This window comes from Nannobrachium achirus (genome assembly GCF_963921795.1).
Source record: "Nannobrachium achirus genome assembly, chromosome: 3".
Classification (NCBI taxonomy): Eukaryota; Metazoa; Chordata; class Actinopteri; order Myctophiformes; family Myctophidae; genus Nannobrachium; species Nannobrachium achirus.
In genome coordinates, this window is record NC_137812.1 from 17,456,873 (window position 1) to 17,470,989 (window position 14,117).

Consider the following 14,117-nt stretch of genomic DNA (forward strand, 5'->3'; position numbering starts at 1 on the left):
TTCATGGCATTTGGCAAAGATGTAGAGTGTTAGTCCAAATATCACTAAAACCAATCTTACCCCAATTGGCCAAAGGGGGGCGCTATATCATTTTGAGCAGTTTGTGAAACGCTTAAACCCGTTAGGATTTTTTTTTGCAATTTGCATGAAAAATTCTACACACAATCTAAGGACCTTTATCTAATATGCCTATGAAGTGCACACACACAAAAAAATAATAATAATGAATATAGCTGCAAGCAGCGATAAAGTGGCCAAAGCCAAAAACACCTCAAATCATGAACACAGCCTGCAATGTGCGTGAAATCTTGCAAGCACATTCCCAATAGGTCAAGGAACAGATACCACCCTTCTTACATTGGCCTGTTATAGCGCCACCAGCGGGTCAACTTTTGCACAACACATTTTTGGAACAAAATGGACCAATCTTTGACGTCAGTAACGTCAAAGAGAGCACTGCCTGCGATCTTGACATTTTGTACTTTTATAGCCATTGTTTTCTGGCTTGAAGCGAGCCCACAATTGTTTCGAAGGAACAATATTTTTCTAGTTTATTTATTGTGGGCTCGCCTGGAAGGCGAGCACACGTATGTTATCTTCATTATTTATTTGTTTATTTATTTATATCTATATGTGTATCTCCTCAAAACTTTGGCGCGCTTCATCTCCTAAACGCTTACACCTTTCAACACCATTCAAATTTTTATGTGTTCAGCTTACTGAGGACAAGTGTGCGTGTATTTTTCTTTTTGAAATGTTTTGTAGTTTAATTATAAAAAAATTAAAATGTTTAACTTTAAGCACCCAATGCATTTCCAATGGGTTTAGCAGAGTGAGACAGAGGAAAGGGACCCATGTTTATATTAAGTCGCTGTGGCTGCAATATTCACACTTCAGATATGCTATTTATATCAATGCGTTCACACAGGTCTGCTGTCTGATTTGATCCAAATGTCTAAGCTGTGTGATATATAAAACTATAGTTATAGTTAAAACTATAAATAAATGTCCCTCTGCACTCTACTGATTGACACAGCTGTGATTAAAGGCTTGGCTGTCATTGGCTGTTCTGTGGTGATTTAGCCTTACATAAGTCGGCCCTGCAGTGACAATGCGAAAGTCTCGGCAGACACGTCTTAAAGGGGAAGACCACCCATTTTCAATATTGAACTATGTCATTAATATACCTTAGAGGAGTTGTGTGGAAATAAAAAGAAAGTTCCCCATCTTCTGTGTTGCCTAGAACTGGAGGATTGATTTTGGGGTTTGTATTGCAAATTACAACTTGATGACATCACACATTGTACTTTACAATACAAACCCCAAAATCAATCCTCCAGTTCTAGGCAACACAGAAGAGGGACACACACACACACACACACACACACACACACACACACACACACACACACACACACACACACACACACACACACACACACACACACACACACACACACACAGTCCCCGACTAAGGATTTGTATAGTCGACTATGATTTTAGTGTAATAGCGCAATAAGTGTAATAGTGTAATAGTGTAATAAGTGTAATAGTGTAATAGTGTAATAGTGCAATAGTGTAATAAGTGTAATAAGTGTAATAGTGTAATAAGTGTAATAGTGTAATAGTGTAATAAGTGTAATAGTGTAATAAGTGTAATAGTGTAATAGTGTAATAGGGCAATAAGTGTAATAGTGTAATAGTGTAATAAGTGTAATAGTGTAATAGTGTAATAATTGTAATAGTGTAATAGGGCAATAAGTGTAAAAGGGCAATAAGTGTAATAGTGTAATAGCACAATAAGTGTAATAGTGCAATAAGTGTAATAGTGTAATAGTGTAATAAGTGTAATAGTGTAATAGCGCAATAAGTGTAATAGTGTATTAAGTGTAATAGTGTAATAGCACAATAAGTGTAATAGTGTAATAAGTGTAATAGTGTAATAGTGTAATAAGTGTAATAGTGTAATAGCACAATACGTGTAATAGTGTAATAAGTGTAATAGTGCAATAGTGTAATAGTGTAATAAGTGTAATAGTGTAATAAGTGTAATAGTGTAATAGTGTAATAGTATAATAAGTGTAATAGTGTAATAAGTGTAATAGTGTAATAGTGTAATAGTGTAATAGGGCAATAAGTGTAATAGTGTAATAGTGTAATAAGTGTAATAGTGTAATAATTGTAATAGTGTAATAGTGTAATAGTGTAATAGTGTAATAGGGCAATAAGTGTAAAAGGGCAATAAGTGTAATAGTGTAACCGCTGCCCCTTGTGACGTGGGTAGAGCTGCGAGGGCCCGGTCATCGCTGCTTGCAGCTTTAATTTAATTTTATTTTGATTTAATTGTCCATACCGTTAAAGGACCAGGTCACCTCTGGGACAACCAGATCTTATTTTATTGTTGTGTGGGACACGATCAACACAATCCTGAGTAATTTCTTGTGTTCAATCTTTGTTTTTAGATATTTTAGTATTTCAGCATGCTACAACTGGTCATATGATGCTTTGTAGCATGATATTGCATCATCTCATGCATCATATGATGCAAAATGCATCATATGACCAGTTGTAGCATACTGAAATACTAAAATATCTAAAAACACAGATTGAACACAAAAAATAACTCAACATTGTGTTGATCGTGTCCCACACAACAATAAAATAAGATCTGGTTGTCCCAAAGGTGACCTGGTCCTTTAAGTTCATGTAATAACACTGCTTGTCTACATTGTATTTGCATTACCATTTTACGTCAGTAAAATGAAAGAGAGCATTGCCTGGGAACTTGACACTTTTACTATTATTGTTTTGGGTTGGAAGCGAGCCCACACTGTTTCGAAGGAACAGTTTTCTAGTTTATAGCTATATGTGTATCTCCTCAAAACTTTGGCGCGCTTCATCTCTTAAACGCTTACACCTTTCAACACCATTCAAATTTTTATGTGTTCAGCTTACTGAGGACACGTGTGCTTGTACTTTTGGTTTTGAAATGTTTTGTAGTATAAATATAAAAAAATAAAAATCTTTAACTTTAAGCACCCAATGCATTTCCAATGGGTTTAGTGAGTGGGGACAGAGTGGAGAGAAGGATAATAGACCCATGTTTATGTTAAGGCGCTGTGGCTGCAGTGTTCACACTTCAGATATGCTATCTATATCATTGCGTTCACACAGGTCTGCTCTCTGATTTGATCCAAATGTCTAAGCTGTGTGATGTATAAAACTATAGTTATAGTTAAAACTATAAATAAATGTCCCTCTCCACTCTACTGATTACACAGCTGTGATCAAGAATCAAGTCCGGGCGATGGGATGTAAATCCCATAGCCATATATCCTAGAGCCCGCAGGGACAGTCAGCCATATTAGTGGTTGTTGTTGGTTGTCAGGGAGATATCAAAACCAATGCATTTCCAAGTCAGATCCACAAACACAATAAAAGCCATGCTCCACTCCTCAGTCTGGAGTGGCCACATAGAAGAACGCCTTGGTTATAGACATAGTGGAGGACAGATGTGATCTGGGATTGTTAGCCTACAGTATATGCACTCAATATACTCCACTACAGTTGGAGTCCATTTGACAGTTGCTGGTTCCCAAACACAGAATCAAAAATGTAGATCTAGAACACATAGAATATGTACAGTACAGTAAGGTTCAGTAGAGTACAGTAAAAGTACAGTAAGGTTCAGTAGAGTACAGTAAAGTACAGTAAGGTACAGAAAGGTACAGTACAGAAAGGTACAGTAGAGTACAGTACAGTAAGGTACAGTAAAGTACAATACAGTACAGTAAGGTACAGTAGAGTACAGTAAAGTACAGTAGAGTACAGTAAAGTACAGTATAGTAAGGTACAGTAGAGTACAGTACAGTAAGGTACAGTACGGCACAGTAGAGTACAGTACAGTATAGTACAGTAAGGTACAGTAGAGTACAGTAAAGTACAGTACAGTAAGGTACAGTACAGTAAGGTACAGTAGAGTACAGTAAAGTACAGTAAGGTACAGTACAGTAGAGTAGAGTAAAGTACAGTACAGTACAGTAAGGTACAGTAAGTTACAGTAGAGTACAGTAAGGTACAGCAGAGTACAGTAAAGTACAGTACTGTAAGGTACAGTACAGTACAGTAGTGTACAGTAAAGTACAGTACAGTAAAGTACAGTAACGTACAGCACAGTAAGGTACAGCAAGATACAGTAGTGTACAGTAAAGTACAGTACAGTAAAGTACAATACAGTACAGTAAGGTACAGTAGAGTACAGTAAAGTACAGTAGAGTACAGTAAGGTACAGTAGAGTACAGTAAAGTACAGTATAGTAAGGTACAGTAGAGTACAGTACAGTAAGTTACAGTACGGCATAGTAGAGTACAGTACAGTATAGTACAGTAAGGTACAGTAGAGTACAGTTAAGTACAGTACAGTAAGGTACAGTACAGTAAGGTACAGTACAGTACAGTAAGGTACAGTAGAGTACAGTAAAGTACAGTACAGTAAGGTACAGTAGAGTACAGTAAAGTACAGTAAGTTACAGTAGAGTACAGTAAAGTACAGTAAGGTAAAGTACAGTAGAGTACAGTAAAGTACAGTAAGTTACAGTACAGTACAGTACAGTACAGTAAGGTGCAGTACAGTATAGTAAGGTACAGTACAATACTGTAGGGTACTGTACCTTACAGTACCTTAAAGTATCCTATTTGTTGGGTTGGAATCGAGCCCACACTGTTTCGAAGGAACAGTATTTCTAGTTCTACATTTGTTCTTGTTCTTGAGTTATTTTTGGAAACAATAATATTTTTTTTGAATATTTGAACTTTCAATATTCTTGAATATTCTTGCCATCGTTCCTTTGCTTTAACCCTACACAGTATGTTACTGCACCGTCTACTACTAACATACATAGCGATAGCGTATCTGGACTCTGGACTTTACCGTGCAACACACACACACACACACACACACACACACACGCACGCACGCACGCACGCAAGCACACACACATACTGATCACATATCTATTCAAATCAACTGTATGTGCAATCAACTGCATTTTCGGCCATACAGTAGGCTATATATTACATGGAAATTATTTTACAATGGAAATCTATGAAAGTGTGATAACTCATCACATACTGTTAGCACACGTTAAAAGTGATTGCTGCAAGAGTCAGTTTTAACAGACAAAGTATTTAACTCCTTCACAAATCTGCAACACAATTTAGATGGATCTTCAGGCTTACCTCAGGCAGAGTTAAATATAAATACTACAGTAATAGTGCTGCCACCAACAAATCCACACAACCTATTTAAACTCACATTTCTGTTTTGAAGTTACAGCTGGACATCGATCAAAATGTAGACGAATACCTTCTTGTCCAAGCTATCACACTGTGCATCTGTAAGACAGTCTCTTAGTTGTGACAGGCCATGCCCACTGCCTCACCCTTTATTGCGCAATCGCGTATATAAATCAGTACTTCCTTACTCCACTGCCAGGCAGGGATGCAGATATTGGGGCCTATTTTCGTCCATGCCTTACTCCTTATCTCTAAACCTTTTTTTTTTTACTGTTTTGAAAAACATTTAGAAGTACCTCAATTAGACGATCTACAAGTTCACAATGTTTTTCAAAATAGTAAAAAGAAATCAAACCAAGTTTGAAGTGAAGCAAAAGCCCCTTTTCCACTTACATGGTACAACACCACACCACTCCACACCGCCCACACACGCCAGGTTTTCCACTACAAGGACCATGTTGTGAAAGTGGTACTAAACTTGATAGGCTGAGTAGGTCTGAGCTAGGCCAAACAGGGCCAAACACTTCATAATAACTGATCACTCACTGACTTTTCATTTAGACCACCATGATATACAAGATTATAGATGATATTGTGTTATAACCACTTTTATAATATATTATAGTGTATTATAGTTATTAATACATTAATACTTAATAGTGTATTATAATCACAGTCATAATCCATTATAGTGTATTATAATTAGGATAGTTGTAATACACATTTATATTGTATTATAATCACAGTTAAAAGGGTAAATTTGTTTCTTACCGATGGGTACTTTTGTGTAATGGAAAATGTAGATATCTTTATGTGGTGGGGTGAGGTGTAGTGTAGTGTAGTGTTGTGTAATGTGGTGCTAAAGCTTCAGTCGAAAAGGGGCTTTTGCGTGTGTGTGAGTGTGTGTGTGTGTGTGTGGGGGGGGGGGGGTTGGGGTCGCGGGTCGCCTGTGTGTGTGTGCGTGCGTGCGTGCGTGCGTGCGTGCGTGCGTGCGTGCGTTTGATTCAACAGCGCCACTTGGTCACCCACATAAAGCTAGATACCTCTTTGGATTGGCGGAAGTGCAGAAGTGTGGAAGGCACGCTGCCACACAAAGTGACTACTGGCCAATCACAGTGCATGTTTTCCAGGCCTTCAATTCAAATAAAATGAACTTTATTGGCATGAGGAGACAAACATTCACATTGCCAAAGCAAGTGCCTCTGGGAAAGAGGGAGTCCTGCCTCTGATTGGTGACATTTCCCATACTTTTTAAGGGTTAGGGTTAGAGTTAGGGTTAGGTTTAGGCATAGTTCTTAACATTCACCAGATTAGCATACGTCATCAGGTTAGCATTTCACCAGGTTAACATTCACCCGCGTCGAAAAGATGGTACGTCGAACAGATGTTAAGTGGAAATGATGATACGCTCCCCCTCTGATTGGCCTACCGAATGTCTCCTTCTGTGACGCACACATGATTTTCTGGAGCTTGCCTTAAAAATGGCCTATCCTTTTTTATGAACGCCACAGAGCCGGTGGAGGCGTCTACCTTTTTATGTTTATGGTCAGGCCTGCCACTGGTCACCCAGCGGTATTGCAGCTCATGCTACATAGTTAGGCTACAAAGCTAGTTACCAGTAAGACTCCCTAATCGGGAGATAAGAGACCGTCAGGTCACATGTATACACAAATAGGCCTGTAAGTGCCATTTCGGCCTGATGGTGGTGCTAAATGGGACAGATCCATGTCGATGACATGATTCTAGACATACTGTGTACCACTTTGCGTGATCTTAGGGCAAAATCTGTAGGAGCAGGGTCCAAAAATGTGTTTGAAAAAATCGGCCTGATGGTGTCGCTAAATGGGACAGATCCATGTTGATGACAGGACTCTAGACATACTGTGTACCACTTTGCGTGATTTTAGGGCCAAATCTGTTGGTGCAGTGTCCAAAAATGTGTTTTGCAAGAATCGGCCTATGGTGGCGCTAGAAGAGGGGCATGTGAGAAATGAGGTTGGAGGTTGTGGTTTGGCAGCCAAGGAGTGTGTGTGCAAAGTTTGGCATATAAAGACAGTCACGCATATACTGTATGAGACGGTGTTACCACTGCTCAAATAGGCAAAGAAGGTTGTGAGTGAGTGTGTGTGTGTGTGTGTGTGTGTGTGTGTGTGTGTGTGTGTGTGTGTGTGTGTGTGTGTGTGTGTGTGTGTGTGTGTGTGTGTGTGTGTGTGTGTGCGTGCGTGCGTGCGTGTGTGACTATGCACCTTGGGGTCGTGGTTCTTCTCCCTGGTTTCATTGGATCATAACGTAACTTCCCATACAGGCCACACCCTTTTGTGCCTCACTAGACTTTCCACCATTTAGTCGCAAATACTATTGCAATGTAATGGTTACTATTTTATGTAGGCCTATTCTGTCTGGAAGTGCATACACATGTATGCAGTAATAGAACAAAATAAAATGGTAACTAATGCTAGGTAGCCTTCTGATTATATATTATAGTTGACATAGCAACACATAAAGTGGTGCTAACTGTTCATCAGAGTGTACATTATTGGAATGAACCGCACGTTGAGACTTGGACTAACATTGCTTAGTTGAAACAACATAAAATGTAATAAATGTTTAATATTGATCACCTGTCCTTGATTTGGGAAGGTTTTCACATTTGGTTTCACCTATACAAACAACATAGTTTTTATTTATTTATTTATTTATTAGTGGCCAACATATGTTATTAGTGGCCACGTATGTTATTGTGGGCTCGCTGAAAGCGAGCACACGTATGTTATTGTCATTATTGTGGGCTCGCCTGAAAGGCCTGAAAGGTTATTGTCATTATTTATCTATCAGTTCTCCTAACTTTGGCACCTTTCTACAAACATCAATGTGTTCAGCTTACTGTGGCAACGTGTGCTATTACTTTTTTGAGCAATCGGCCAAAGGGTGGCGCTGTAGGAAGCCTTTGAAAATGCAAACTTTGACACCTGATACACGTGTTATCATATCCTTGCTATGGGACTGTTATCAAAATTGTCATACCTTAGAGAAGGCTCAGTAGTCAGACTACCAGCTACCAGTAGCTGGGTAGTCCCAATATCAACCTTAATATCAGCCGAGAAGAAAGAAAAAAAAAGTTGCTCCCGAAGCGAGATTCGATACCGCGCCCAGTGACATCAGCCACCCGACGCTACCGTTCACGCCACTATAGACGACGGAGCCGCGCCGTCTCAGGCGCCGATGAGCCCCGTGAGGAGCCGCCGAGGCGAGCGATAGCGAAGCCGAGTCGCCGCGACGAGCGGTGCGAACGGCGCCTGAGCCGACTCAGCGGCGTTACCGAATTATGTGCCGTTATGGACAGAATAGTAAATTTTGACCAGGGGACTGCTCAAATAAAGGAGTAGGCCTATCCACGTTGTCAAAAATAAGAGCAGACAAAAGAACGAGTGTTTTCCAACCGTCTCGTTAGCTCAGTTGGTAGAGCATGGGACTAGTAAAACTCAGACCCGGGTTCGATTCTCACAGGGAGCCACCAGTACGTTATTCCAGAGAACGTGCGTTGGCGCATGCGCATTGCAATGACAAGTCTATGGGTGATATCGGAACTACCAGCTCCTGGTAGTTGGTAGTCTGACTACTGAGCCTTGGCCAAGGCATGACAGGGGTGATAACAGACCCATCCCAAGGGAGGATAACACGGGGATCGGCTGACTTTGAACAGGTATAGCTCATGCTCTGTTTGAGGTACAGCCATGAAACCTACACTTATGCGTCTCCTCATGCCAAACAACTTTTACCCTCTGACTTTTGACCTCTGACCTTTACTTCTCCCACCACTTTGAATTATAATGAAAAACAGTAAAAATCTATCTCCTCCTGGGATTTTCGTGTCACGTGCACAAAACTTTTTTTACATGAACTTTGGACCATACGGTCAAACTGTCTGGTCAGATTTCTTTTAAGGCGAAACATTTTTTTTTAATTCACTGAATATTGCAGTTTTATGCAAATTATTCTTCTGCCTCTAAATCATACATGCAAAGTTACACGTTCATGGCATTTTGCAAAGATATAGAGGGTTAGTCCAAATATCACTGAAACCAATCTTATTCCAATTGGCCAAAGGGGGGTGCTATACGAAGCGTTTGAAAATTCAAACTTCAAACGGGCATAAGTCATGAGTCGTTTCGTTTGAAGACATGCAACTTGCTTACACGCGTGCCTTGACTCAAGCGGAAGACATCTGTGTCTTTGTTAAAGGAGCTATAGTCAACTTTTTCTTGAAAAACGGATGCTAAAATAAAAATATTGTTTCGAAAATATTTTATAAAAAAATAAGCTTCATACATGTTTTTCTATTCAAAAATTATCACAAAAAGCATAAAATAATGATAAAATAATCATTTTAATAATTTTGATTAGGATGTAAACAAAGTATTATCCCTCTATACAGCATGGAATTGTGAATTGGAATTGGGATTTGAACCAACCCATGCGCAAGTGCCAAAAGTTCTACTGTTGAGCTGCAATGCTGCAATGGATATTTGTAAAATACTCTAGGTGTCTGACCTGATCACAGGATCTACAATTCTTAATAGAAGAGAAGCTAGGCCACCTTCAACTTCCAATGGATCCAATGTAGCTATTATTTAAAACCCACAGACAAACTTTTAAACATTTAAACCTAGTGTCCAGATTTTTGGAGAAAATTTTAACTAAAATTGCAGATGTATCAAGCTCAAGCTTGATGTTTCTACTGTACTTTTGTTTCTCCTTGTCCTGTTCTTAACTGTATTGTACTGTCTTTGGCACCTGAATTTCCCCCCCAGGATCAATAATATCTTATATCAACATGTCACGATGCAGTGTGAGCTTGTACCGTAGATGAGCCATTTTCACTACTCTTGAATGACACTGTCATATGAATGTGTATAAAATAGAGCATTCCTTTTAGGGACGAAGAAAAAACAATGACTTATGAAAGATACAAGGATATCGGCGCTCGTCAGTGCCGATATGAAAACAAACAACCTGAATAACAATGCATTTGTGTTTGTCACCAACAGGTGATCGAGATGGCCAGTGGTTAGCGCTTCGCCTCACAGCTAGAAGGTCCTGGGTTCGATTCCCGCCGGGGGACGCTGTGGGTGCTGGGGGCGTGTTTCTCCCTCCGCGTCATCAGCGCCCACACCCTAGGTGGGGTCGGCGATAGGGCCTTTCTGTGTGGAGTTTGCATGTTCTCCCCGTGTCTCCTAGGGTTGATACCCTCACAAAAACATGCAGTAATCCTGGTCTCGATAATGCCTCCCCCTGGCCAGCCGGGGAGCTTGATGGAGGGGAAAGAAACTGGTTGGAATAACGTGTTCCTTCCACGCGCTATGTCATCCTGGAGAAATCCCCCCTGTCAGGTGAAAAGAAACAACTTGGACTACTCATGCATTGAAGGAAGCATGAGGTCAGTCCGTTGTCTCCCCAGGCGCGGCAGAGGGAGAGCAGAGCCCAGGATTACATAGACAATTGGCACTGGGTGAAAATGGGTTGCAAAATCGTGGGATAAAAATTAAGAAAAAAAAGATCACACACCTAAAGCTCTGTAAGCACACACACCTGAAGATCTGTAAGATCACACACCTGGGGGTGCCTGCTGGCCTACTGGTCCAGGCGCATAGCACTTACACATTGCCACATATTGATGTGTCGCCGGTTCGATTCCCGATCTCGACGACCCTTGCCGCATGTCACTCCATCTCTCTCCCCCTTTTCCTGTCAGTCTACTGTCCTATCCAATAAAGGCATAAAAAGCCCAAAAACAAATGTTTAACAAAAAGATCACACTTCTGAAGATCTGTAAGCCCACATACATGAAGATCTAAGTCCACTGTACACCCGAAGGAAAACTAGACTGCCAATTTCTCTAAATTACACAAAATGTTTCAGCATTTTCAAAATAGCCTCCAGAAGGCAATAGAACGAATGAGCTCCCACGCACACACGGCACACGCACACACGCAAGGCGCAGGCACTCACACGGTGCACACAAGTAGCATGTGAAGGTTGGTCTCCCTACTGTTCCATTGAGAAATGTAGATCCTGTGATCAGGTGGGACACCTACTGGTTGACAAGTAGTACTGCATGAAGGTCAACATTAAATGTCTCCTATCAGTAAGCAGTTTTCTTTTATGTGTACATATATATAAAAATGAAATGATGTGATTTATTAAGTCCACACAATAAGCTTCAAGAAGATAAAACATTTTATTATTATATTTACAGTAATCTTCAGTCTTCCTCCGCAATGCAATTTAGCAACCAACTAAACCTTTTCTCGTTGCATTGATTAAAAGTGTAATGTATCAGCATAATAGACACTGAACAACAGCATTAGACTTTAATAATGTGAGTGAATGTACAGTATGTCTCCAATACAGTATACTGTAATAGAATTTGAGATCACACTATTGAAAGTAGGCCTAATAGCTGAAAAACACACAAGATGGTGCCACCTTTGAACTCAATTGAACAGTTCCTCAAGCTATGCAGTATATGGATGGGCATAATACAATATATCTTTTACTTTTCAAACTTGTCTTGTTTTAAATGGAGTTTTAATTGCAGTATGAGTACAAATGTGTATCTTTATTTTTTGCCTGTAAAGCATCTTTTAGGGTTCACACTTAATAAACACAGATCACACGTTTATATATATTTTTTGTTGCAATGCAGTATGATGACAATAACCTATCTCTGTATTTCATATTTTTTATTGTATTTCATATTTTCAGTTGTGGAGAACAAAAACAGTCGTTTTTGTCCTTTGAGTTCATTTACATATGCTTTGTTGGCCATTTAGGTACACACTTACCAGGGAAGCCAACATGCTCTGTAAGGCACAGAGGAAGGTTATTACGGTATGTTCAGGGACGTGCTGGGCCCCTGATTCAGCCCGGGAAAAAGAGTTGGATAGACCCTCATTGCGCGCTATAGAGAGAGATCTCTCTCTATAGCGCTGCTGCTGCTACTCAAACATTTGCCATTTCAGATCATGACAAGTGACAAGCCATTGGGCCAATTACATGAGTTATATTTCGTCGTTATCGGGTGGAAACCTTGTATGTCCAAAACCATTTTAAAAATGATTTAAACTAGTGAAAACAGACGATCTACAAGCACACAACGCCTCGCACCGCGAGGCGTTGTGTGCTTGTAGATCTGCTGTTTTCACTACTTTTGTGCGACAGCCTTGTATGATGAAGCAGGGCTTTGCTTTGCGAATAAATTTATAAATTTGAAACTTGGAGATATGAGGTTTATGCCCAACAGTAAAGATTTACTATTGGCCGCCCAGCCCCCAAAATGGAATGAAGGCCGATTTTTTTTTTTTTTTTTTTTTTCCTAATGGCCGGCCTGGACCGGCCGGGAATGAACCGGCCGTTCGGGAGTTGTCCCGCTTTTCCCAATGGCCAGCACGTCCATGGGTATGTTTGTTTCCCTCAAGGACTTGTTTCAGGAAGCACAGATGGTGGTCTTACACAAGCTCTGTGAAACCAATGTTGGCACAGTTCCTAAAGTTTTTATATTTCAACAGACTCTCTATAAATATGCCAATTGAGTCTGTCTGGTTCAATTCAGTAGCGAAGTGTGATGTCACTTCCGTGAAATGGCGTGAAATGTCGCCCTCTACGGGGTTCATGCTGGTATTGTCTTGCATTCAAATCGCCATAGGGGATTCTGCGAACGCCGCATACAAGGTCTGTGTTAAAAATATAAACACACCATGCTCTCGGATTGACCCAAATGGATATGAAGCATCGGCTAAGGTGGAAATGTACAGATTTACCCAAAGAGTAACACAATAAACGCTAGAAACGAGTTACAACAGGCTATATCAGATATGAATGAATATCATAAACTATGCAGAACCCCCCCGCTGACAGAAACGCGCACATGGTGTGTTTATATTTTTAACACAGACCTTATATGCGGTGTTCGCAGAATCCCCTATGGCAATCTGAATACAAAACAATACCAGCATGAACCCCCCAGAGGGCGACATTACGCACAAATGACGACATGGCTTCGTTTCTCTATAGGCAGTATAGCCTATATCTCTTGTCATTGTGTGTCATGACAAGAAGTATAAGAGCCATTTTGTTGTTTAAGTGATGATATCACTAAAGGGCATGGTCAAGGCCAGGTTGCTTAGGTATTTAACAGGCTCAGTAATCTAATCAGGCACAGGTGTTGCCAGTGGCAAGAAGCTCCTGAAGAACAGCACACAGAAGAACATACATTTTGATTCCAGGTACAGGGGTGTCACAGGGGGCAGTGGAACTGAGTTATAGTGCCCAAAGTGGAGGGGCCTTGATTATTTTATACTTTAGCTATTGAAAAATAGCAGATCTACTAACTTGTAGATCTGCTATTTTTGAAAAGTCATGAAAATGTGTGCAAATCTTTGAATATAATGTACTTTTTAACTCAAATTTTGCTCCTTGGGGGTCCCTGGAACTAAATATTATGAGATGGGGGTCCATGGCCAAATATGTATCTTTTTGGGGGTCCTTCACATGAAAAAGTTTGAGCACCACTGACATAGAAACATAGGTTTTAAAAAAAAACGTAGAAGGATTTGAAATATTCAAAGACTTGCACAAACTTTCATGATTTTTAAAAAATAGCAGATATACAAACTCGCAGCGCGCTGTGAGCTTGTATATGTGCTATCTTTCAATAGTTAAAGCACAACATGTGATTGAATCCTTGTACCCAGGGCCCAGAAACGGGACCGTACCTATGTTCCCCAGGTTCTATGTTCCCCAGGTTCTATGTTCCCCACTTTC